The 23,281-nt window shown below is 37.6% G+C and overlaps 2 long non-coding RNA genes across 9 annotated transcripts in view; one reads left to right on the top strand and one right to left on the bottom strand.

Annotated features, from left to right (window-relative positions):
* LOC143649283 (uncharacterized) overlaps window positions 1-13,167 on the bottom strand; it is a 128,099-nt gene extending 114,932 nt beyond the window's left edge. For all 8 annotated transcript variants that reach the window (XR_013158944.1, XR_013158943.1, XR_013158945.1 and 5 more), the window contains exons 1-2: window positions 13,004-13,167; window positions 12,398-12,495 (exon numbers count right to left, since the gene is read on the bottom strand). This is a non-coding gene — a long non-coding RNA (uncharacterized LOC143649283). The remainder of the gene's footprint in view (window positions 1-12,397; window positions 12,496-13,003) is intronic.
* Window positions 13,168-13,232: 65 nt separating this feature from the next.
* The window catches only part of LOC143649314 (uncharacterized), a 29,211-nt gene continuing 19,162 nt past the window's right edge, over window positions 13,233-23,281 (top strand). Inside the window, exons 1-2 of the long non-coding RNA XR_013158949.1 lie at window positions 13,233-13,367; window positions 19,913-20,024. This is a non-coding gene — a long non-coding RNA (uncharacterized LOC143649314). The remainder of the gene's footprint in view (window positions 13,368-19,912; window positions 20,025-23,281) is intronic.

The following is a 23,281-nucleotide window of genomic DNA, read 5'->3' as shown; positions in this document are numbered from 1 at the left end:
AGGAAAGGCCAAGTGGAAACCACTAGAACTGCCCTATACCTAGCAAAATAGTGAATCAGAAGCAATAGCATATTCCTGGGGGGACTGCAGAGATTAATGCCATTCTTAAAGATTTGAAGGATGCAGTGGTGGTGATTCCCACCACATCTCCATTCAATTCTCCTGTTTGGCGTGTGCAGAAAACAGATGGGACTTGGAGGATGACAGTGGATTATCATAAATTTAACCAGCTGGTCATTCCAATTGTAGCTGCTTTTCCAGACGAGGTATCATTGGTTGAGCAAATAAACACATTGACTGGTACTTGGTATGCAGTTATTAAACTGACAAATGCTTTTTTTCTCAATAGCTGTTCAATAAGGACCATCAGAAACAGTTTCCATTCAACTAGCAAGGCCAGAAGTATACCTTCACTGTCCTGTCCTCAGGAGTAGAACAATTCCCCAGCCCTACGTCACAATCTTGTTCACAGGAACCTTGTTCATTTTCACCTTCCACAAGACATCACACCGGTCCATTCTGTTGATGCTATTAGGCTGATTGGACCTAGAGAGCAAGAAGTAGCAACTACTTTGGACTTACTGGTAAGGCATATGTGGGTCAGGGGATGGGAGATAAATCCAACAGAAATACAGAGGCCTTCCACCTCAGTGAAATTTCTAAGTGTCCAGTGGTGTGAGGCATGTCGAGATATCCCTTCAAAGGTGAACAATAAGCTGTTGCATCTGGCCCCTTCTATGGCCAAAAAGGAGGTACAACACCTAGTTAACCTGTTTGGATTTGGGAGACAACATATTCCTCATTTGGGTGTGCTACTCTGGCCATTTACCAAGTGACCAGAAAAGTCTCTTTTTTCTCTTTTTTTTTACATGGGCAGGCACCGGGAATAATCAAACCCGGGTTCTTGGGCACTGCAGGCAAGCGTTCTTGCCTGCTGAGCCACCGTGGCCCCCCCCCCCCCTTTTTTTAAAGCTGCCAGTTTTGAGTAGGACTGGAACAAAAGTGGAAGCTCTACAGAGGCCCAGTTGCTGTAAAAGCTGAGATATGCCACTTCTGCCATATGATCCAACAGATCTAATGGTGCTGTAAGTATCAGTGGCAAATAGGGATGCTGTCTGGAGCTTGTGGTTGGCCTCTATAGGAGAATCATAGTATGGACCCTTAGGATTTTTGTTGTTTTCACATGGGCAGGCACCGAGAATTGAATCCAGGTCTCTGGCATGGCAGGTGAGAATTCTGCCACTGAGCCACAATCACTACCCCAATTTTTTTTTTTTTTTTTTAGCATAGGGGCACCAGGAATTGAACCCGGTCTCTGGCATTGCAGGCAAGAATTCTACCACTTAGCCACTGTCGCACCACGACCCTTAGGAATTTTGAGCAAAGCCTTACCATCCACTACAGGTACCGACTCTCCTTTTGAGAAACAGCTTTTAGCCTGCTACTGGGCTGTAGTAGAGACTGAAAGCTTAATCACGGACCACCAAATTAGCATGAGACCTGAATTGCCTATCATGAGTTGGATGTTTTCTGACCCACCAAGCCATAAAGTTGGGCATGCGCAGTAGCACTCCATCATACAATGGAAATGGTATGAGCAGTTCCTGAAGGCACAAGTATGTTACAAGAGGAAATGGTCCAACTGCCCATGGCCTCCATTACCTTCTCTTTCCCATACCAGAACTATGGCCTCTTGAGGCGTTCCTTACAGTCAGCTGACTAAGGAAGAGAAAACTTGGGCCTGGTTTACAGATGGTTCTCCACGATATCCAGGTGCCACCCAGAAGCAGACAGCTACAGTACTACAACCTTATTCTGCAATGTACTTAAAGGACACTTGCAAAGGAAAATCCTTCCAACAGGTAGAATTTCAAGGAGTGCACTTGGTTGTTCATTTTGAATGGAAGAAAAACTGGCCAGAGGTGCATTAGTATACTGACTCATGGGCTGTTGCTAATGGTTTGGCTGGATGATCAGGGACTTGGAAGGAGCATGATTGGAAAATTGATGACAAAGAGGTCTTGGGAAGAGGTATGTGGATAGATCTTTCTGAGTGGGCAAAGAACATGAAGATATTTGTGTCTCTTGTGTATGCTCACCAGAGGGTAACTTCAGCAGAGGAAAGTTGTAATAATTAAATGGATAACATGACCCATCCTGTGAATACAAGTCATCTTCTTTTCTCAGCCACTCTTGCCATTGCCCAATGGGCTCATAAACAAAATGGGCATGGTGGTAGGCATGGAAGTCATGCATGGGCTCAGCAACATAGGCTTCAACTCACCAAGGCTGACCTGGCTACGGCCACTGCTGAGTGCCCAATCTGACAGCAGCAGAGACCCACACTCAGTCCCCAATATGGCACAATTTCCTGAGGTGATCAGCCTGCTACTTGGTGGTAAGTTGATTACATTGAACCACTTCCATCATGGAAGGGGTAGCAATTTGTTCTAATTGGAATAGACACATACTCTGGATAGGGGTTTGCATTCCCTACAAGCAATGCTTCTGCAAAAACTACCATCTGTGACCTTATGGAATACCTTATCCACCATTATGGTATTTCACACAGCATTGCTTCTGATCAAAGAACCCACTTCACAGCAAATGAAATGTTGGAATGGGCACATGCTCATGGAATTATCTGGTCTTAAAATATTCCACATCATCCAGAGGCAGCTGGGTTGAAGAATGGTGAAATGGTCTTTTGAATACCCAATTACAGTGCCAAGCAGATGGCAATACCTTGCAGGGCTAAGGCAGTGTTCTCCAGCAAGGTGTGTATGCTCTAACTAAGTGTCCACTGTATGATGGTGATTCTTCCATAGCCAGGATTCATGGGTCCAGGAATCAAGGGATGATATGAGAGTGGCACCACCCACTATCACCCTTAGTGATCTACTAGGATAATTTTTGCTTCCTGTCCCTGAAACCTTAAGCTCAGCTGGTCTACACTTCTTAGTTCCAAAAGGAGGAGTGCTCCTACTAGGAAACACAATAGTGATTCCATTGAATTGGAAGTTAATACCGCCTCTTTGGGCTTCTCATGTCATCGAATTAAAAAGCATGAAAGCGGATTACTGTTCTGTCTGGGGTGATTGATCCTGACTATGAAGGGGAAATAGGACTGCAATTATACAATGGAGGTAAAGAAAAGTCTTCCTGGAATACAGGAGATCCCCTAGTATTCTAGTAGATTTCTTACAATACCATGCCCTGCGATTAAAGTCAATGGGAAACTGCAACCATCCAGGCAGAACTACCAACGGCCCAGAAAATTCAGGAATGAAGGTTTTGGTTACCCCACCTGGCAAAGAACCATGACCAGCTGAAGTGTTTGTGAGGGTAAAAAGAACATAGAATGGGTACTAGAAAGTAGTGATAAATATGAACTATGACCACATGACCAACAAGAAATGAGAACTGTGATTGTCTGAATATTTCCTCTGTTTTGTTATGAGTATGTCTGCATTTAGACATAAGCAAATATCTTGTTTTCCTCTTATCATATGATGTGTTGTATTATTTATATTATAGTATTTAAGTCATAAGATATGAAGTTTAAAAGCGAATGTTACCAAAGGACTTGTACCCTATTCTGGAGAGATGTAGTGCTTTTCCATTTGTACACAGGACAGTTGAGTACTGTTAGGTGAAACATATGTCCATTATTATGTTGTATTTGGAAAGCATGTTTCAAGGTGATGTGTGTAGCTGCCAAGTTGACAAGTGGTGGACTGTGATGGTTAGGTTCTGGTGTCAACTTGGCCAAGTGATTATGCTCAGTTGTCTGGTCAGACAAGCACTGGCATGATCACTGCTACAAGGATATTTTGTGGCTGGTTGATACACCAGAAGGCTGGTGTATTAAATCATTGGTCAGTTGATTGCATCTGTGGCTGATTACATCTGTGATCAACTAAGGCGTGCCTCCTACAGCAAGATAACCCAATCAGTTGAAGGCTTTTAAGGGAGAGAGAGACTCTCACTGCTTCTTCAGCCATCAAGTCTCTCCTGTGTAGTGCATCCAGAGCCTTCATTGGAGTCACCAGCTTCATAGCCTGCTCTATAGATTTTTGACTCTTCCATTCTCATGGCTGCATGACACATCTTTATAAATCTCATATTTACAGATCTTTCTTGTTAGTTCTGTTTCTCTAGAGAATCCTGACTAACACAATAAGGAATGACTTACTTCTAACTTTTTGTTTTCTCTCTCTCTATATATATTACATATTTTTTATTCCTCAATTCCTCCATTGCTGCCTTCTTTTGTGTTACATGGAGATTTGCTAATGTATGATTTTGATTCCCTTTTGTTTCTTTTATTATATATTTTTTAGTTTTCTTCTTAGTGGCTGTCCTGGGTATTACCATTAATATCTCAATTTATGACAATCTAGTTTGAATTAATTCGAGTTCAGTTTCAATAGCATACAAGTTTTTGCCTCTATGTCATGCCAAAACTTCTTTACAATGCTATTTTCACAAGTTACAACATTATACATTGCATACTCATCAATACAGAGTTGTAATTATTTTGTGTAATTATTTTTAAAACATACAGGGTGAAAAAGAGGCGTTATTAACCAAAACACATCAATACTAATTTTATATTTCCTATGTGCTTGTTAGTGTTCTCTATTTCTTCATGTGGATTAGAATTACTCCCTAATGTCATTTCATTTCAGCCTAAAGGACTCCTTTAGCATTTTTTATACAGAAGTTCTACTAGTGATGAAGTCTTAGTTTTTTTTATTTGGAGATGTCTTAATTTCTCTTTCAATTTTGTTGGATATGGAATTCTTGGTTGACAGGAATAGAATTCTTGGTAGCCTGTCATTCCCACCCTCTACTCACAAGACTTTAAACATGTCATCCTACTGCTTTCTGGCTTTCATGGTTTCTGACGATAAATAAGTTATTGCTCTTATTAAAGATCTTTGTACATGATGAGTAGCATCTCTCTGGTCACTTTTAAGGTTCTTTGTTCTTGGCTTTCAACAGTATGATTATAATGTAGCTCCATGTGAATCTCTTTGAATTTATACCACTTGCTGTCCAACCACATGGTTGTGTAGTTTTATGTCTTTCATCAAATGTATGATGTCTTTAGCCATCATTTTTTCAAATATATTTTCTGTCCTTTTTCTCCCTGTTCTCTTTCTAGGACTCCCTTTATGCATATGTTATTGTGCTTGATGGTGCCCTGCAATTCTCTTAGTCTCTATTTACTTTTTGTTGTTGTTGTTCTCTTTTCTTTTTTGTCCTCAAATTGAATAATCTCTATTGACCAATCTTCAAGTTCACTGATTCTTTCATCTACCTGTTCAAATATGCTGTTGAACACTTCTAGTAAATTTTTATTTTGGTTTTTGTACTTTTCAACTCCAGAATTTCTATTTGATTTCTTTTGATAACTTCTAGCTTTCACCAACATTCTTTATTTGGTAAGACATCATCACCATGGTTTCCTTTAGTTCTTTGTACAGTGTTTTCATTCACTCTTTGAGTATAATTAAAGAGGCAATCTAATACCTTTATCTAGTAAGACTAATGTCTGGGCTTCTGCAGGGGCATTTCCTACTAATATCTTTTTTTTTCCTATATGTGGGTCATAGTTTCTAGTTTTGTTGAATGTCTCAATTTTTGTCGTTGTTGAAAACTGGACGTGTTAAGTATTATAATGAGGCAACTCTGGAAAACAGATTTTCTTTCCTCCTTATGGTTTGTTTTGCTACTTGTTGTGGTTTCTGTTATTTGTTTACTGAATTTTCTGAACTAATTTTGTAAAGCCTTCATTTTTTGTCATTTGTGACCATAGAGTTCTCTGTTCTTTTAACTTGGTTGGCAGTTAATAATGCTACAAATATTTTCTAAAATGTCTAAATGACAAAAAGATAATAAATAAATCTCCCAGTCTTTGTAGATGGGTTCTTGTGTATGAGTTGGAGCACACAGTCAATATTTAGCTGGGCACTTTAGCCTTCACTTGCTGCCTGTGTAAAGCTGAAGGTCAGCTAGAGTTGAGATCTTAGGGACTTCTCAGGTCTTTTCAGAGTATATGTCCAGCCTTGAGTTTGCATATGTCCCTCTAGAGTCCCATTATAATGTGAGAGATTTTGAAAGCCCTTATTTCCCAAAGCATATCACTTGCCAGACTTTCCTCCCTAGCTTTACAGTGTCAGTTGATTACTCCAACTATTATCCCTTGCTTCAGAAGGCAGTGACCAGTACATGTGACTATAAATATTTTTGACTATGCTCCCAGTTGCCAATTTCTTAAGTGGAAGAGTTCTGAGTTAGGTGAAATAAAGAAAAGCCCTTTGCATCCATTCTTTAAGGAGCTGCTATATGATAAAAACAAACAGTACCCATTCTTTGAGAACAAGGTCCTCTCTTTTCTCTCCAGCACCTGGAACCCACACAGGGTGTGGCTGCCATTTTCACAATCACTGCCAAGACAGGAAATGGGGGATGAGGTAAGGGTAAGGAAAAATGGCACAAAGCTGTCCTATTGAGATTCAGTTATTCTTTTCTTGATAAAGTATTCATCTGGTTTTTGTAAATCTTCAACTATTTTCCAGATTTCTGATAAAGTTGATTCTAATAGTTGTTGACAGCTTATTTGCAGTTTTTATGGTGGGACAAAACCTTGATTCCCTACTCTCTCATTTACATTGAGATCATCTTCTTGGTTAAGAATTTTTAAATGAAATATCAGAGCTACTGTGGATTCTAATTTTTAAAATATTGATGCATTTACAAGGAAACAGTATTAAAGCAAAAAATATTTTAGGAGAACAGTATTATTTATTACATAAATAAAACATTACATGATTTATTTCCTGTTTCTTAAGAAAGAGGACGGTCAGATATCTCAAAAACACACCAGATCAAGGTAATCATGCCTTTGGGTTCCTGAGATTTCATTTTATTTAACAACCATTCATATCACACATACTATGTGCACCAGATATTATAATAAACAATATAAAAATATTAACTTGTCTTATCCTTTTAATTATCCATATAGAAAAGGTAATACTCCTTTTATCTTTTTGTTATAGTTGGTAAACTGAAGTACAGAGAATTAACTTGCCAAGTTTGATTTTGTGGCTAGAATTCTGGCTCCAGAGTCCATGCCCTTAATCACAAATGCATTTTACCTCATTAGTCACATAGTACCTGGGGCTAAGCTAGTATTGCCAAATACACCCACTGTGCCAGCCAAATGGGTTACAGGAAGCATCAGCACTCAATCACTTGCTACACCCAAACCACCCTCTCCATGCAACAGACTAGGTAGGCTCTGGTTTTGGCTCGAATTTTGGATCTTCTCTCCTTCCTATTCTGTTATTATAAAGTCCCACTTTGTCCTCTTTCGTCAGGGGATAAGGCAGATGGGTAAGTACCGATGTCCTTTTCTGCCCATGAATTTCATTCAGATCCACCTAAATGTATTTGAAAATATCTGGTAATATCGAAAATCAAAATAAAAGAAGTCATCATCTCAATCTATTTGCTTCCTGAAGGTGCCTTAGTCCTTATGTAAATTCATCCCTCCGCCTCCCAGCAACTAACACTGCAAAAAAAAAAAAAAAAATTTAGAATGGCACATTTGTCAAGCCACAAAATCTATGATATCATACCTTTTCCTAAAGCAATGTATAACGACTTGCCTGGCACTTCATAAGACCACTCAAGTGACAGCCCCAACTTGGACCTAATATAAGCTGGCAATTTATATGGCAGTTTCACCAAAAATAAACAAAGAAATAAAATATAGATAAAACTTTAAAATCTGCTTAACCAGACAACCACCTACCCCTAAATATGCATTACGCTGCAAGGAATAATCTAGTTGATATTAGGATTGTCTTCGATTCCCATAGGCATTCATCCCTGTGCCATGAGAAATCAAACTCCTTTCACTTAAGTCCTTGCTATTCAGTTATATCTATCTTCTCATATCCATGCAGCTATCATTCCATAAGCCTTAGAGATAAATTGGTTTTGGAGTATAAAATAATATAAAAATGAATTGAATTGGGGACATTTTGATTTTGAGGTGTCTGTAAAAGACATTGGGGGGAAGCTGTAAGAGATTTGGGAATGTGGGCTTTTTGAAATCACAAAAACAAAGTAGCTTGCGACATACTCATAGTTTTGAATCATTTTCATATATTTAAGTTGAAAAGTTCATTAGGAGGAGAAGGAAATTTGTGTCTGTATTATGAAGGGGTCTTAGATACTAAAAGGAAAAAATGTGGAATTATTTTAAGCAATGGACATGAGGCATTTTCCCTCCAAGGAATCTGTGACTTTATCTGTACTTTAGAAAGAAATCTGGTGGTATTCAAAAGACTTAATGAAGATGCTATAGGGAAGTCTGAAGAGCGAGAATCAAGTCTTGAACCCAAACCATGGAAATTAAAATTGATGCATAGAAGCAGAAAAAGGGATGAAATGACATTCATAACAAAACGGAAATAATCCTTTGGTTTTTATAAGAAAAAGGTTTGCTGTTTTATTTAGTTTGCTTCAGACAGAAAAGTGGAAGAAAGAAGACTAGGTAACATAAGTTTGCTCGACTGAGTCTGAGGAAATAGGGATTTTTATGAGCACAAGAATGTCTAATATTCACTTTTTTTTTGGTAATATTCGTTTTAAGTGTCTTTGTTGCTGCGATATTAATGCGGTGAGTTTTAGGTTTGTGGTTGTTTATTTTGTTTGCTTTTCTTGTGGAAATAAAAGAAATGGGCTGGGTTGGATATAGCAGGAACATACATGGTTTAACAACGATAATCCATAAACCAAACAGAATCCACAAAATCCAAGTTCTCTCTGCATGTGATTTAGGGTGCAAGTCACTTCCTCGTGGTCATCAAAGGACAGGTTTCCTTGTATAATACCTGGGCTACTTGAGTTTTGGGGTGGCAGAACTACATATGCTTATAGCTTAAGCAAGAAGAGGAATGCATGCTCCCCCACACCCTCATGGGACTCTCCAGTTGAGCTTGCCAAGCTGAGTCCTTAAACACCAGTTAAAGATAAAGTAAACCCGACACTAGACCTTACTTCTCTGACAAAACATAAAGTTAAATGTGCAAACAATGCTGCTGTCAGACTCCTGGCAAATCACTGCATCCCTTCACCAATCCTTGGACTATGAAAATGTGATGTTAAGGTACTAGGACACTTCAAGCCAGGCACAGTATTGAGCAAGGAGGATACGGAGATGAATAACACATAGTCTCTTAGACCTGTGAAGTATAGTCTAGTGGAAGTGGCAGTTATTTCCCCAAACAATTAAAAAGTTGTATAATGGCAAAGATATGAGATGAATGATACAGATAGAACTCCAGAAGAGAGAACATGACCCTCTGGAATATCACTATAATATTTGCCTCCTTTTATCCTTCCAGGATCTCCTCTCTCACCTAGGGCATTCAAGAGATGAAGTTTTTGAATTCGGAAATTTTAACATCAAACTTGTATGTAGAAGAATATTTTTGCAGAAGGTTCACACATGTTAAGGTAAGGCTAGCATTGTCCTAAAGGAAAAAGGGATTGCAGCATTTTGCTAGCTGCTTTAGATTTTATCTTAAATTTGATAACTATATGAACTATTATGGCCATTTAATTAGGAAACATGAGCACAGAGAAACAAGTAACTATCATAGGTCTACAGAACTAATAAATAGACAACTCAGAATTCAAATTCTTATTTGTTTGATTACAAAGCTCTCACTTTTCTCAAACTCTACCTCCAGAGTGGGGTAACTTTCCTTTTGTATAAGACAATATATGTCTTGTAATATCTGCCCTAAAATACTTAACTATACTTATATATTTATATATTTTAAATGCATATTATGCATATATGAACACATCATTAGTCACTTGGCAAATTAAAATGGGATACTACTACATATACTTGAGAATGGCTGAAAAACAAAATAAAATATTGACAACACCAAGAGCTGCTGAGGATTTGGGTTGATTAGAGCAATCATGCTGCTAGTTGTAAAGCAAAAATGGTTCTATCACTTTGGAAATGTTTGGCAGTTTCTTATTCAGTTAAACATACAATTACAGTTCACTCCTAAGTATTTCACACATAAATGAAAACATATGTCCACACAAAGACACTAACGCCTGTAAGTTAATGTTTATAGTAGCTCTACTTATAATCAATCATCCAAAACTAAAAATAACCCACAAGTCCATCAATAGGTGAGCATTTAAATAAACATGGTACATCCATACAATGGGATGATATTCAACAGTAATAAGAAACAAAGTACTGGTACATGTAACAACACAAAGGAGTCTCTAAAGCATTATACTAAGTGAAAGTAGCCAGAGACATAAGCTACATATTGTATGGTTCATTTACGTGACTTTCTAGAAAAGGTAAAACTATGGGGAGAGAAATCAGATCAGTGGTTGCCAGAAGTTGGAGTCAGAGAAAGCAAATGACTACAAGGGGCACAAAAAAACCTTTCTGAATGATAGAAACATTCCATATGTTGATTTCGGTGATGGCAGCAAGTCTGTCTGTATTTGTAAATATGTGCAGAACTATATACTAAAAAGGATGGATTTTGCTCTATGTAAAGTATACTTTACAAAGAAAGTAAAACAAAATCTATGTAACTGTACACCTAAAAAGGTATACTCACTGCATGTAAGTTTAACTCAATAATCCTGATGTTAAAACACATACATAGACAAAAACACACACAAACATATACATAGACATAAAAAGATCTTTCTAAAAAGATGTATTTTACTACAAAATTGAATTTTCATATAATCTCTTTGAGCCATTCCTATTTTGTCCTTTTTACAAATCCCACACACAAGGTACCATCGTTTCTGGAATATTTTATAATGTAAGGATAACAGAAAACAATAAGATAGTAATTTGTTCCATCCACCATTACCCTGTTACAAATGCATACAAAACATCTGAGTGTGAAAGGATTTGAGCTTGTTACCAAGAATAATGGAAATCCAGATGGTAGACTCCTGAAGAACTGACAGCTTCATTTGAAATCCAGTGGAAAACAATTGTTTCAGTCATGTGAAATTCTATAAAAGCTAAAACTTATAACTAAATTCTACTGTCCTCCGGCACTGCTTGACAGCCTTGTGGGGTCTGAGTGCAGAGGCCTGAGAACAGAGACTTATGCCACAAATTAAGCTCCTAAAACCCCAGTGGAATATTTTGTGAACCCTTTGGCCATATGTAACTGCACTGCTTACTGTCCTTACAAGAGAACGTTCTAAAAATGAGGTGGATTTGGCCGGGAGGGTGGGGAGGTTGCTATTATAATTGTCAAAACACACACACAAAAACAAAACAAGAAACCCAAAGGTTGTAAAATAAAAATAAAATTTAAGAGATATTTTGTAATTCTTTAAGAACTTGCTTCATGTTTCAGTGATGTCTGAACATGCTTGGGGCCATCATTTAAATTATTTTTCTCAACTGGTGGGGTGTACTTTTTAAATTACTGAAGATGTCCAAAGATGATCATTTTTTACATCTGTGAAAAATGCAAGACTTTTTCTGAGAACTTCTATTTGCCCTACCTATTACTCATTTTCTAAGGCAGCTAAGAATAGAGCAAGGGGCATAAATAACATAAATAATGACATTGAGCAAACTTAAAATGAAGAACAGGACAGAACCAGAATTCTTGTCCCAAATGTGTCTTGCCTGGGACACATGTGGTATTAAATGTTATTGAACAGTTCATACGTTTTCAATTCACTGTAACATTTTCTTCTTTTCTCACAAGTTGTTTAGCAAGAATAAGTAAGCTAGCAAAAGGAAGCACTTATTTGGAGTCCATTTCAAAGAAGAACCATGAGCAGTAAATAAATAGTGGAGGCAGGTATGTTATAAATCTGTATGCATTTTGAACATTTGTATTAATATCAATGAAGCTTTCTTTCTATTACCAGAGGCAGGATTTCAAAATATATGCTTTGCTACAATATTTACCTAGCCTCTCACCATTTGAAGAAATTCAAATCCAAACCACAGCAAACAATTGGTTCATTAAAAGATGTAGTTCTAGTAGTTCTAGCAAATGAATCATCAGGTACATGCCACTCTTGGCTACACACATGCAAAATAAAACAAAACAGAATATAGAGAAGTAGCAATGGGTACGCCAAGAAATTCCCACTACACTGGTTTCCTGATTCTCCTTCCTTAATAAATGCTAAAGGCTAAATTCATGTAATACTGTCAATCACAAAAACCAGTGATATATGGTCTTTAGCAGAAATACTAGTATTTCATTTGGCCATAAGTGAAGAGATACAGAGGAAGCTGTAAGAGGAACTTTTCTTTGTGCAATTTCATTCCTGGACTCACCTTTCTCCTTATTTTAGTCTATCAGCCTCCCTAGAGCATGAAGAGTACTTTGTCTTGGTCGTTTTCATTTCTTCTCCAACTTTCATATGAACACCTCACTGTGAAGATAAACACGTTATGACCAAGAATTACCAAATGCTTTACAAGCTACATCGATATTTAGTGTTTCTTTGAAAGGAGTTTTGAACAGGATAAATGTGTATACAGAGGCAGTAAGGCCATAGGGAGGTCCCACCACAGCCTACATGGTCTTTTCTTTTCACTGCAACTCCATCAACATTGCCCCATAAGCGTCAGATTATTTATATCCAAGATGGTTATATCAAAGCCCTTTCAGAACTGACCAGGGTAGGGCATGGATCAGCATCTGTTCATGCTGCCCAACGGTTCTAGGCAGTTCCTTCCAGCCTATATTATCACAGGTTTCAGATCTATGCGGTCACCTTGGCCAGGGTCTCAAGGACGTGGCATGGCACATGTGGCCCAGGCCTGCCGTTTCCCGAAGGTGGCGTGGCCTCATCAAGCAGCTGTCAGTGGCATCGCTCCTGCCACCAGGAGCCACCATCCCCCACAAAAGGACCTGCTTTCAAGGACAATGGAATAAACCTGGACAGCTGTCTGAACTTCCAGGGTTCGGTGTGCAGAAACCCCAGCCCCTCCAGCCGTCTCAGAACAAACTCAGGAGTGCTCGACCACCTTGTCAGGGAGGTGTCGAAGCCCAGGCCAAAGGCCCTGGGAGAGATGCCCGTCCCACCCCCAACCCCTGAGCTCCCAGCAGGACCCGCGCCCGCCCTGCCTTCCTGCCAATCCGCGGGTGCTTCCGGGTTAGGCTGGATACTCCCATCAACCCTAACCTCTGACTTCCTTGAGGCAGCTTTGCCGTAAGTCGTCACGTGGGCTGTCAGCGGGTTCTAGATGGCTGAAAATGAAGGCTGGGAACCTCGGGCGCGGTGAAAGCTACCAGATGGAGGTTAGTCTTTCTTTTCCTCCGAGCCCTATGCTTGTCCTCCTCATATGTTTTCTGCAGCTTTTCAACATTACCCAGTATGCTTCACTTGGAACTCAGAATTCTAACACAAACAGTGCAGTGAGGAGGGTAAATGAATTGTTTGATGTCTTAGTTTCCTAAGGTTGTCAAAGCAAAGTACCTTAAACTAGGCTTAAGACAACAGAAATTCATTGTCTCATAGTCATGGAGGCTAGAAGTCTAAAATTAAGGTGCTGATAGGGCCACACTCCCTCTGAAGTCTGTAGGAAAGAATGTTCTATGCCTCTCTCCTTCTGGAGGTGACTGGTAATCTTTGGCTTTCCTTGGGTTGTGGCATAACTCAGTCTCATCCTCTGAGGTCATATAGCTGCCCTGTCTCTTTCTCTGCCTGTGTGGTCACATGGTTATCTTCTTTCTCTGTGTCTCCTCTCTCATTTTTATAAGACACCGGTTATATTGGATTAAGGACCCATCCTACTCCACCATGACCTCATTTTAATTTCCCTAACTCCATCTGTAATGGCTCTATTTCAAATAAGACCACATTCTAAGGTACTGCACATTAGGGCTTCAACATATGTTTTGATGGGTCACAATTCGACATATAAAAGTGACATAGCTAGTTAATAATCTGAACTGGTATATGGATGAGACCTTGACTTTTCTTTCACTGTATCCCTCTGCCCCCCCCCCCACCCCCACAATGAGAAGCAAATCCTTTGAGCAGGCCCAGTATTCAACACATTTCCAATGTATATTTCTGATACCATCCCTGTTCATCCCACTCAAGAAGAAGAACAGACTGTAAGTGACAGAGGGACACTAATATATTTTATTGGCATTGTTTCTTTAAATATTATTCATAGATTGCGTGCTCATTATCTGAAAATTAATATAAAGCAAGACTGAAAATGCTTGCTCAACAGCATCAGCTCTGTGGCATCACCATGCTATCAATAGAAATCCTAACAGATTTGGTATCTTTTTTTAACTTCTGCCTGAATAACTGTTAATTCATAATTATCATACAAAGAATATAGTTTTTCTTGTGTTTACACAACTAAAAATTAGTTTCTCCTTAATTTTTTTCCCAGAAGAAAGGAGTTTATTTCTCTAGATATAGCAGTAAGTATAACGTATTTCATAAGAGAGCATGTCTTAACTTTGAAAGGGATTACATATATTGGGTAGTAAAATTTCCTGCTCAATACATGCTCCTTTTAAATAATTTCTGATATATAATTTCCTATCTTCTGCTTGATTACCAAATCCTAATTGAAGGAAAGTGGTGCCAGGGTTAATGGGTCAAACTTGGAGGACACCTACCCAAGAGAGCCTAAGGGAAGAACAGTCATTGTTCAGAAGAGCCAAGATGGTGCCCAGGAAGAAAAAAAACACCTTCAAATAATGGAAAGCAAGGCAAGGACTGAAATGGTAGAAAGTTAAGAGCAAAGCAATAATAAAAACTACCAAGTAGAAATCAGAATGTCTTTTTTTTTTAGAGAAATACCTGACCTTTTTCAGGTGCAAGTATAACAGCTTTAAAGAGTGGTGCTGAAATGAAGACTAATCTATCTAATAGCATCAACCTTGTTGGATAGATTTAACTCCTTTATTGCCTGTGTGTAAATCTCTAATCTTCCTCCTTGTAATGTTCATCCATTTTTCCCTGGTTCTACCTCCTGGGATACCACAGAACAAATCTCTTAACGCGTATATTTTAAGTATTAAGTTCAGCTAGCATCTTTCCTTTTAGTCTTTTTTTTTCCCCAAATGTAAACTGTACATTTCATTTATAGAAAGATTTGTAGAACTTTTACCATTCTTGTTGTCCTTTTTGAGTTTCACATAGACTCGTTAAAAAATATAGTAAAAAATTTGACACAGTACTTTAGATAAGACCTGAAAACCATATACTTCAGGGATTCCATTATCAGGACAGTGAATTTATATTAATATTAAAACTATCCATGATGATGTTCGCTTTCTTAACAACTTTACCATATCATTAACTTGTGTTCAACTTGAGGGAAAAATATGTATAACAGGAGATTGCCCAAACTGATTAAGCAGGTCTTAAATTAGAAATTGTGGGGGAAGATGAATGAGAGCCCAAGATGTAGAATGGGACATTACAAGGTATGAATTCTAAAAGATGAGAGTTCTTGAGCAGTATTCATGACCCCCAATGAGCTTGTCAGGACTTGTATAACTCCTGTATCACTCGGAAGTACTACATCTTTAAAACTGGTAAAAATGTGTAGTAACCGAAGGGAATATTAGGGTGGCTGCTTCAGAAGGTTTCTGATTTGCCTGAAGCTTGATCCCTTTGATTCCTGTAACCTATTCTGATTCCTGTGTTCTTGATTTCTTCCTTACTTCTTGGTTCACCTGAGCCCTCAGCTTCTGATGGCATTGTTTTTACTGGTTCTTCTCTTTAACCCAGTGACCCAGATGCTTGTACTTTCTATTTAATTTCAAACATTCACCCCTTATTTCTTTACCTACCTCTCTCCCCTCATTGTGGTATATTGTCCTGTGATACTGAGTCCATCTTTCTTTAGGTACTTGCATATTTCCTTACTTATCATATGGGGCATTCAGTATAGGCACCTGTAGAACCCTGTAGAATCTAAATTATAATTTTGGTATGATGTAAATCACTCAGCAACTGGCATTTGGTTAATATAATCAATTTTAAAATAAATAAGTAAAATTCATAACATGTCTCTAAGATTCAGCAGGGATATGTTACAACTATGGAAAAGGAGAGGAGATCTGTCCTGAAGGAAAGAGAGCTAATGTACAAGGTGGATTGTGAGACAGTATGTTAAAAAGGATATTGATGGATAAAAAGAGAAAAAAATTGATATTGTTGAGATATACTGTAAACTGCTTAGAGAAAGAGGAAAGAGACACAACTGATGCTTTCCTAATACAGATTTACAACTGTAATATTCAGACTGAGCCAAAAACCTTATTTCAGTTTTAAATCCCCCTTAGATTCCAGCAAAATAGTTTTTGAATTGAAGTTAGTCGTCTGTTGTGTCTTTCTTCTAAATGTTGAATAGCTTTTCACATCACATTCTCAGTATACTCATGAGAATCTCTTATGACTCAAAATTTAGGAGAATCCACAGGGGAATGGTTGCTCTGGTCTTGTATCTAGCTAACAAAACATGAGACAAAAGAGCTACACCCATCAAACTCATCCAGGCACCCTGTAGACCTCATCTCATCAAGTCCTCATAAAACCGAGTTGAAGTAGCAATTATTAGTCCTATTTTTCATATAGAGACTCAGAATGTTTAGCAGCTATCTGATAGGCAGTAACTGTTAATACAGAGAATTACAAGGGAAACTGCCTGGCTTCAGAATCTGTGCTCTATTGGCTCAACCATGCTGCTGTTTAGCGGCTGCTGAAAAGGAAATGAGAAGAACCCTGACAAAAAATGTCCATGTCAGTCCAGTGAGAAGAAAACAGAAAGAGCATATAGAGCATGTCATTTCTGGGAAAAGTTCTGAGTTCATATTTTAAAAGAAAATGTGTATGTAACCAGGAAGAAAGACTAAAGAGTGTCATGTAGTCCTAAAAAAAGCTCAGAATAAATTAATATTTACAAAACTGCAGAACACAATCAAGTAAGTAGATAGATGAGATTTTTGCACATATGCTTGGAATAAGAAAGTGGGGTGGGTACGTCTACTGTTTGGAGAATGCTGTGTAAAATTACACAATTTAAAGAAAAGATAATATGGTTGTGTTCCTGTGTACCTTTTCCATTGAGGTAAACAGTTTCCAAATTTAAATTTGATAACAGGCTTTATTAATAGTCTATTTCTAGGGAGTGCAAGGGTAATTCAGGGGTAGAATTCTCGCCCATCACGCAGGAGACCCGGGTTTGATTCCTGGCCCATGCACTTCCCAAAAACAAACAAAAAAATTCAACAAATGACCCTACAATTATGGAATACTCACATGGGAAAAGAATGAAATGTGACTCCCACAATACAGCACACAGAAAAGAAAAAAAAAAAAAGAAAAAGAAAAAGAGGCCATTGCTATCTAGGGCAAGAAAGAGAGAAATAAAACAGTGCTAAGAAATAAGCCTAAGTCTTGATAACTTTTAAAACCAGGAGTGAACAGACCTTATATCTGTGATTATAGAATTATTCTCAGTATGCCCAGAAATAACACAGAGAATGGGAGTGGTGCCATAAGCCCAGGGGAAGTGTTGTGCTTAAGGAACCCCAGCTGTACTTAAGAGAGGGAGGTGGGGACAGAGAGTTGAAACTGGGTCTTTTCCTTTTTTATAATTCCCATGACACATGGCACACTGCCTAGCACAGCGGCATTTACTAAATGTCTTGTTGATGTTCTAAATGGGAATAATTTCCCAATTTGAAAACATGTGAAATAAGTATAGTAACATATAGTTGGCAGGAATTAGACAGTGCTTTCAGTTTATCAGAGGGATGGTATTATAAAGCCAAGATATCAGTGTAAACCCCAAGTGTTACTATTATCAAAATTAATAATACATTTCAATCCAGCCAATATTCCCCATGTTTACTATGTTCCAGATGCCATGTAAGGCACTGGGAATGTAGGAATAAATGACACACTCTTTGTTTTCCAGTTGTTCATTGGCTTGAGCTAATAACAACCAGGCTGTGCCTTCACAGAGGCCTTGGGCTGTATGAAGAGGCAGGGTGACCCAGGCAATAGCTATCATATTGTGTATTCATCTATATATGGTGTATTGTGATGTAAAAAGGGAGAGGCAATTGTGTTATTTCAACTCTGGATCCTTTAAAACCACAGGACCATGATTCTTAGAGCTACACATGTCGAATGAGACAAGGAATAGAAAAACAAAGGGAGGTAGTAATGTAAATGTTTTTTCTGTTCTAAGAGTTTACATTTACCACCTCATTTAATGCTCAGAAGAGCCCTGTGAGGTAGCCACAATATTTTCATTAAACAAATGAGGAAACTGAAGCATAGAGAGAGAAAATACTTTGTCAAGTCACAGATCTAGTTATGTGTTAGAGCTTGGACTTGAAACCATACAGTTTGCGAGCAGACACCATATTCTTCCTTTTTAAGGTAAAGCAGAATGCAGTTAAGCACTAAGTAAGAAAGGCCAAGGAAGAGTGGTAAGCTGGTCTCACTTTGGACTCTGCCTTTCATTTCCTTCACCATCCATCTTCTCTTCTAGGCTTCTCATACTTGCTGAGGGCTCTGTTGCCAAAGGGATATAGTGTAATAATATTATTCATGCTAATGTATTAAGGATTTATTGTTAGATCTTTCCCAGATATTTGTATTTAATAAAGGAGAGCCCATGGAAATTGTAATGCATACCACAAAGAAATGAGTCTTTAATAAGAATGTAGGAATAGGAGTGAGAGGGCTTTTTGTGGATTATCAAGTGTATAGTCCACTCTCCTAGGAATATCAGCTTTCCCACCTGAGAGTAGAGTAAGAAGTATGTCCTGGAAAAATTTAGGAGAGACTTTTTTAAAAGATAAGCTTTAAATTAAATCATGAAAGAAGAAATATATTCAGGTCCTCAGAGAAGGAAGAACGGGAGCCATCATAGCCCCAATAACAGCAAAAGCGAAGGTAGCAGAAAGATGATTTCTATAATACAAACTTATCTCTAATGAACCCAAACAGTTCTGGAATCAACGATATCATTCTATAGTATATTTTCTGAAGTAAAAAGAAAGATATGCATACTTAGTTTTCTCCACTATCTCACGTTTATATGTTGTCTTTACTATACAAAACAGATTAAGGTTATCATAAGGGTCATAGTATATATCGATATTTTGACCTGGAAACTTAATGTTCTTTCTTTTCTGTTTTTTTATATGCTGTATGGTAGGCATTTCATTCATTCATTTTCCATGTGGGTATGCCGTTATTGCAGCAGTATTTATTGAATGGAAGGAGGAGGTGGGAGTGCATGGGCCTGAAATCAAACCCAGGTCTCTCGCATGGCAGGTGAGAATTCTACCACCAGACTGCCCTTATACCACCTTGTTCTTTCATTTTTTAAATATAATGTTTTCTAAGGAAGGCCTATATTGAGCTCTGTTCAAAGGTACTTTGTTATTAATATATCTGTATTTCACTCTATCAGACAATTTCAGTAATAAGACAGGAAAAGTCTTTTACAGCATTAACAGAAATCCTGTGGCACTTTACTATTCTTTGTTTTCTTCTAGAATAATTTCATAGCCTCACAAAATGAAATGTACATTTCATTTGAGCAATAAAATATTCCATGATAACTGCACACATATACATATATTGCAGTGATTTCCCAAATCCTTCTTTCAGCCTCTCTCTTAGGAGGGGGATGGCCCTCTTTTTCACTGTTTTTCAATTGTCTTAACTTCCTGGAAGCTCTTCTATTCTGGTGGTCTGGTAAAGAGGCATTCAACCAGAAAATGAAGTGAGAAGACTCTCCCCTAAGTTCTTAGTTCACTATTTTATTTTGCTTTTTTTCCCCCAGATCAATTTTTACCTGAAAGAAAGGCCATAATGGACAAGGCAAAGCAATAGATAGATGAAACTAATTTTGTTGTATTTTTCTAAGGACTAGAACACCAAAGTCCATGAAATTTGTAAGTAAAGGGATGCTATTTTTTTAATAGAATAATTTCTAAAGTATACAAAGTGTACATTTGCTTATGTTGGAAGAGAAATAAATGCTTTTCTGCCTAATAAAAAAGCAGTATCAGTATATCAGTACTTATTCTTAAAGTAAAAACTGTCTTAGAGCAATAATTAAGGAATAAATAAAAAATGATGTTAAGGAATGTTCTCCCTATATTCATATGGATAAAATTCTGTGAAATTTGTTCTTGTAGATAAAGAGTAGTTGAATATTGGTAATTCTACATGTTACAATCCATAGATGGATTAGCTGGTTAATTCCTTCTAACATTTAAAGGATGGATATGGGTGGCCAGTCCTTTTATGCTTAGAAGAAAATGTGATACTTTCTCAAATAATAACATTTCATAAAAATATTTGAGATCTATGAGGACAAATTTCACTTATAAAAGTAGAACAGAAAGCTTTAAATGGAATATAAAAGAGAATCAAGTAATACAATAAAATGATAACCCACCATAACCAAGTAAAATATATCTACTAATATGGGTGTTTAAATGTATGAGACCCTGGCAGTATAATACAGTGTGTATGTAGATGCCTTTGAAAAAATTTAAAAAAACATTAATTTCCGATAATTTGAAAGGAGTTTCATATTTATTTTTAATAAACAGTATATTTTGTATGCTGGTAGCCCATATTATTATTATTATTATTTTTTGCATGGGTGGGCACCGGGAATCGAACCTAGGTCTCCGGCATGGCAAGAGAGAACTCCGCCTGCTGATCCACTGTGGCCCACTCAACCCATATTATTCTTAATTAATATTAGATTAGAGGTTCTCAAGTAGAGGGAAATACACCTTTCAGAAATAGCTGGGAAGAGATTTTAGTTTCTGTCGAGGTAGTAAACAAACCATCTATTCACAGTTTTCCGAACCTGACCCTGTAGATGGCACTCCGTATGTACTGGTGTCATAGAAAAGAATATTACTAAATCCCAGGAGATCCTAGGGAGAGAGAAGGTGAGGTGGAGTGTTGGATCAAGACCCAGGATATGACTGTCCTTATTAAAGGGTTTTTGCTTAATAATGTTGAAGGTCAGTCAGGTGGAGGAGGAGGAACAGCTATGAGTCAGAATATTGTCAGTAATGTTTAAGTCACTAATGATAGAAGAGTAGGAACACAAAAATGGTGATCCATGTACAGAAATGGTTGGAAAAGGTAAACATGAATTATGAAGGCTGATAAATATTGATGATGAGGCTGATAAATTAAGGCTTTAGAGGCTTTCAGTACAGAGAAGTGAAACCATGCAGGTTGATCAGTGATCACAAAGCAGCACAGGGAAGCAAGGCCCAAACTGTTCAGTGGATGGTTAAGGCAGTTAAGGTTTAGAAGCAGAGAGAGTTGAACATTTGGAAAAGTCTAGTAGAAGTGATGGTAGTGTGTAACTTCTTCCAAACTGTAAACGCACACACTCTATACACACACACACACATGTTGAAGGGAAGTTTTAAAAAATAAATCAACTTTCTAAATGCCAGGAAGCTTCTTATCAGCAATTTCTCTTCTTACTGTGTCATATTTGTGTATGCACTAGACATTTTAGATCTCCTCATTTAAAAAAATCATATTTAAATGGGGGAATCTCAGTCACTGTACATCTAAAGTGTTAGATTTTAGAGATAATCTCAGCTATGGCAAAGTGTTAACAGATAATGACATTTGGTAAATTGTATCAAGTAACAGTGAAAACACAGAGCAGCGTCTCACCCATCCATTCTTTCATCCATTTATCCTTTGTGGATTTGATTGATTAACGGGTTATCTGCTGAGTACCCGTTGTGCACCAGGCATGACGCTAAGGTGTAAGTGAACATTGGCACATAAAATCGACTGCAATTTCCAGTCAGTGAGGGCAGGAGGACAAATTAATAAATATATAATTTAAAATTATGGGATCTGCAGTGAAAGAATGGAATATGGTGTCATTATAGACAACTCCTAGAAAGGGGAAACCTACTGGGAAGGAGTAATCAGAGAAGGCCTGTTTTAAAATGGTAGCTTCTAAGCAGAGAACTGGACTGAGAGGAGCAGGCAGTCAGTGAGAGTGTTCCAGGCATGCATAAAGTCCCCAGGGACAGAAAGAGCTGGTGAATCTAAGGAATGTGCTGGCAGCAAGGCCAGTTACAGTCCAGAAGAGGGAGAGGTAGGCAAAACCAAACCGTGGTTGACACATGGTTGCCAGTTGGGTCATTGTTTAAAACCAAAGATGGTAAAAGTTTTACATGCTATATATATAATATATAACATATATATATATATATATATATATATGTTATATGAACTACAAACTAATAGCTACTTTTTTCTACTAACCTTTGGTTATTAACATAACCAACATCTAGGTGATTTGTTTGTTTTGCTGTGTTATTCCCCCTACACTTAACATAGAGGTCTAACTTACTATGTCTAATAAAACTCATGTAGGTTGGGGGATATAATGCTGTGCTGGTTAGATTTTCTGTGGTTTAACACAGATGGGAGAAGTATTTTAGGAAGCTTAGCTATTTTGTTAAACGTTTATGACTTGTAAATTCCCAGCCTTTTAGGATTGTCCAAATGTGTTGACACTGATGGTGGATTTGAAGGGAAATTAGCCCAATTTGTTTACATAATTAACCAGTGGGGTCTAATAATAGCTGTCAAGGTTGGCATGTAAAGCAGGGCTACTTATTTATTGCATAGAGATATATTCATATTATTTCCCTTTGAAGTTTATATTTTCAGACTTTTTCTCATCACTTTTTGGAAAGTAGTTGAATGTAAACTGTCAGAGCACAAATCCCCAACGTCTCTTTTTTCTAAAAAAAAAAAAAAAGTAGCCTACTAGTTACATTTCTCCAGAAACTTGAAGTCTCACTCTTCCAAACTTTTATTTCTCTACTTCTGGTATGATGCAGCAGGGAAATCACTCACACTGTTTTTGGTGTAATGAATTTGAGAGTTGAGAAAAAGTTTGTTTTTTTGCAATAGCTTTTTAATCTCTTGGGCTAATGATTTTATAATTCTGCTATTATATATCCTTCTTGCTTAAGTAACAATAATAGTTAAATATGTAAAATTATAATAATTCTGTCAGAGTAGAATGGTAATACTTAGCAAATTACTACACAACCTCCTACAGGGAATAACAGACAGAAGAAAATACAGAGATTGAGTGGATGTTACTTTGGAAATGCCACTAGGTATTTCTGTTACA

Source organism: Tamandua tetradactyla, chromosome 1, assembly GCF_023851605.1.
Source record: "Tamandua tetradactyla isolate mTamTet1 chromosome 1, mTamTet1.pri, whole genome shotgun sequence".
Lineage (NCBI taxonomy): Eukaryota > Metazoa > Chordata > Mammalia > Pilosa > Myrmecophagidae > Tamandua > Tamandua tetradactyla.
The sequence above is the reverse complement of the archived record's forward strand: the minus strand, read 5'-3'. Positions and strand labels throughout refer to the sequence as shown.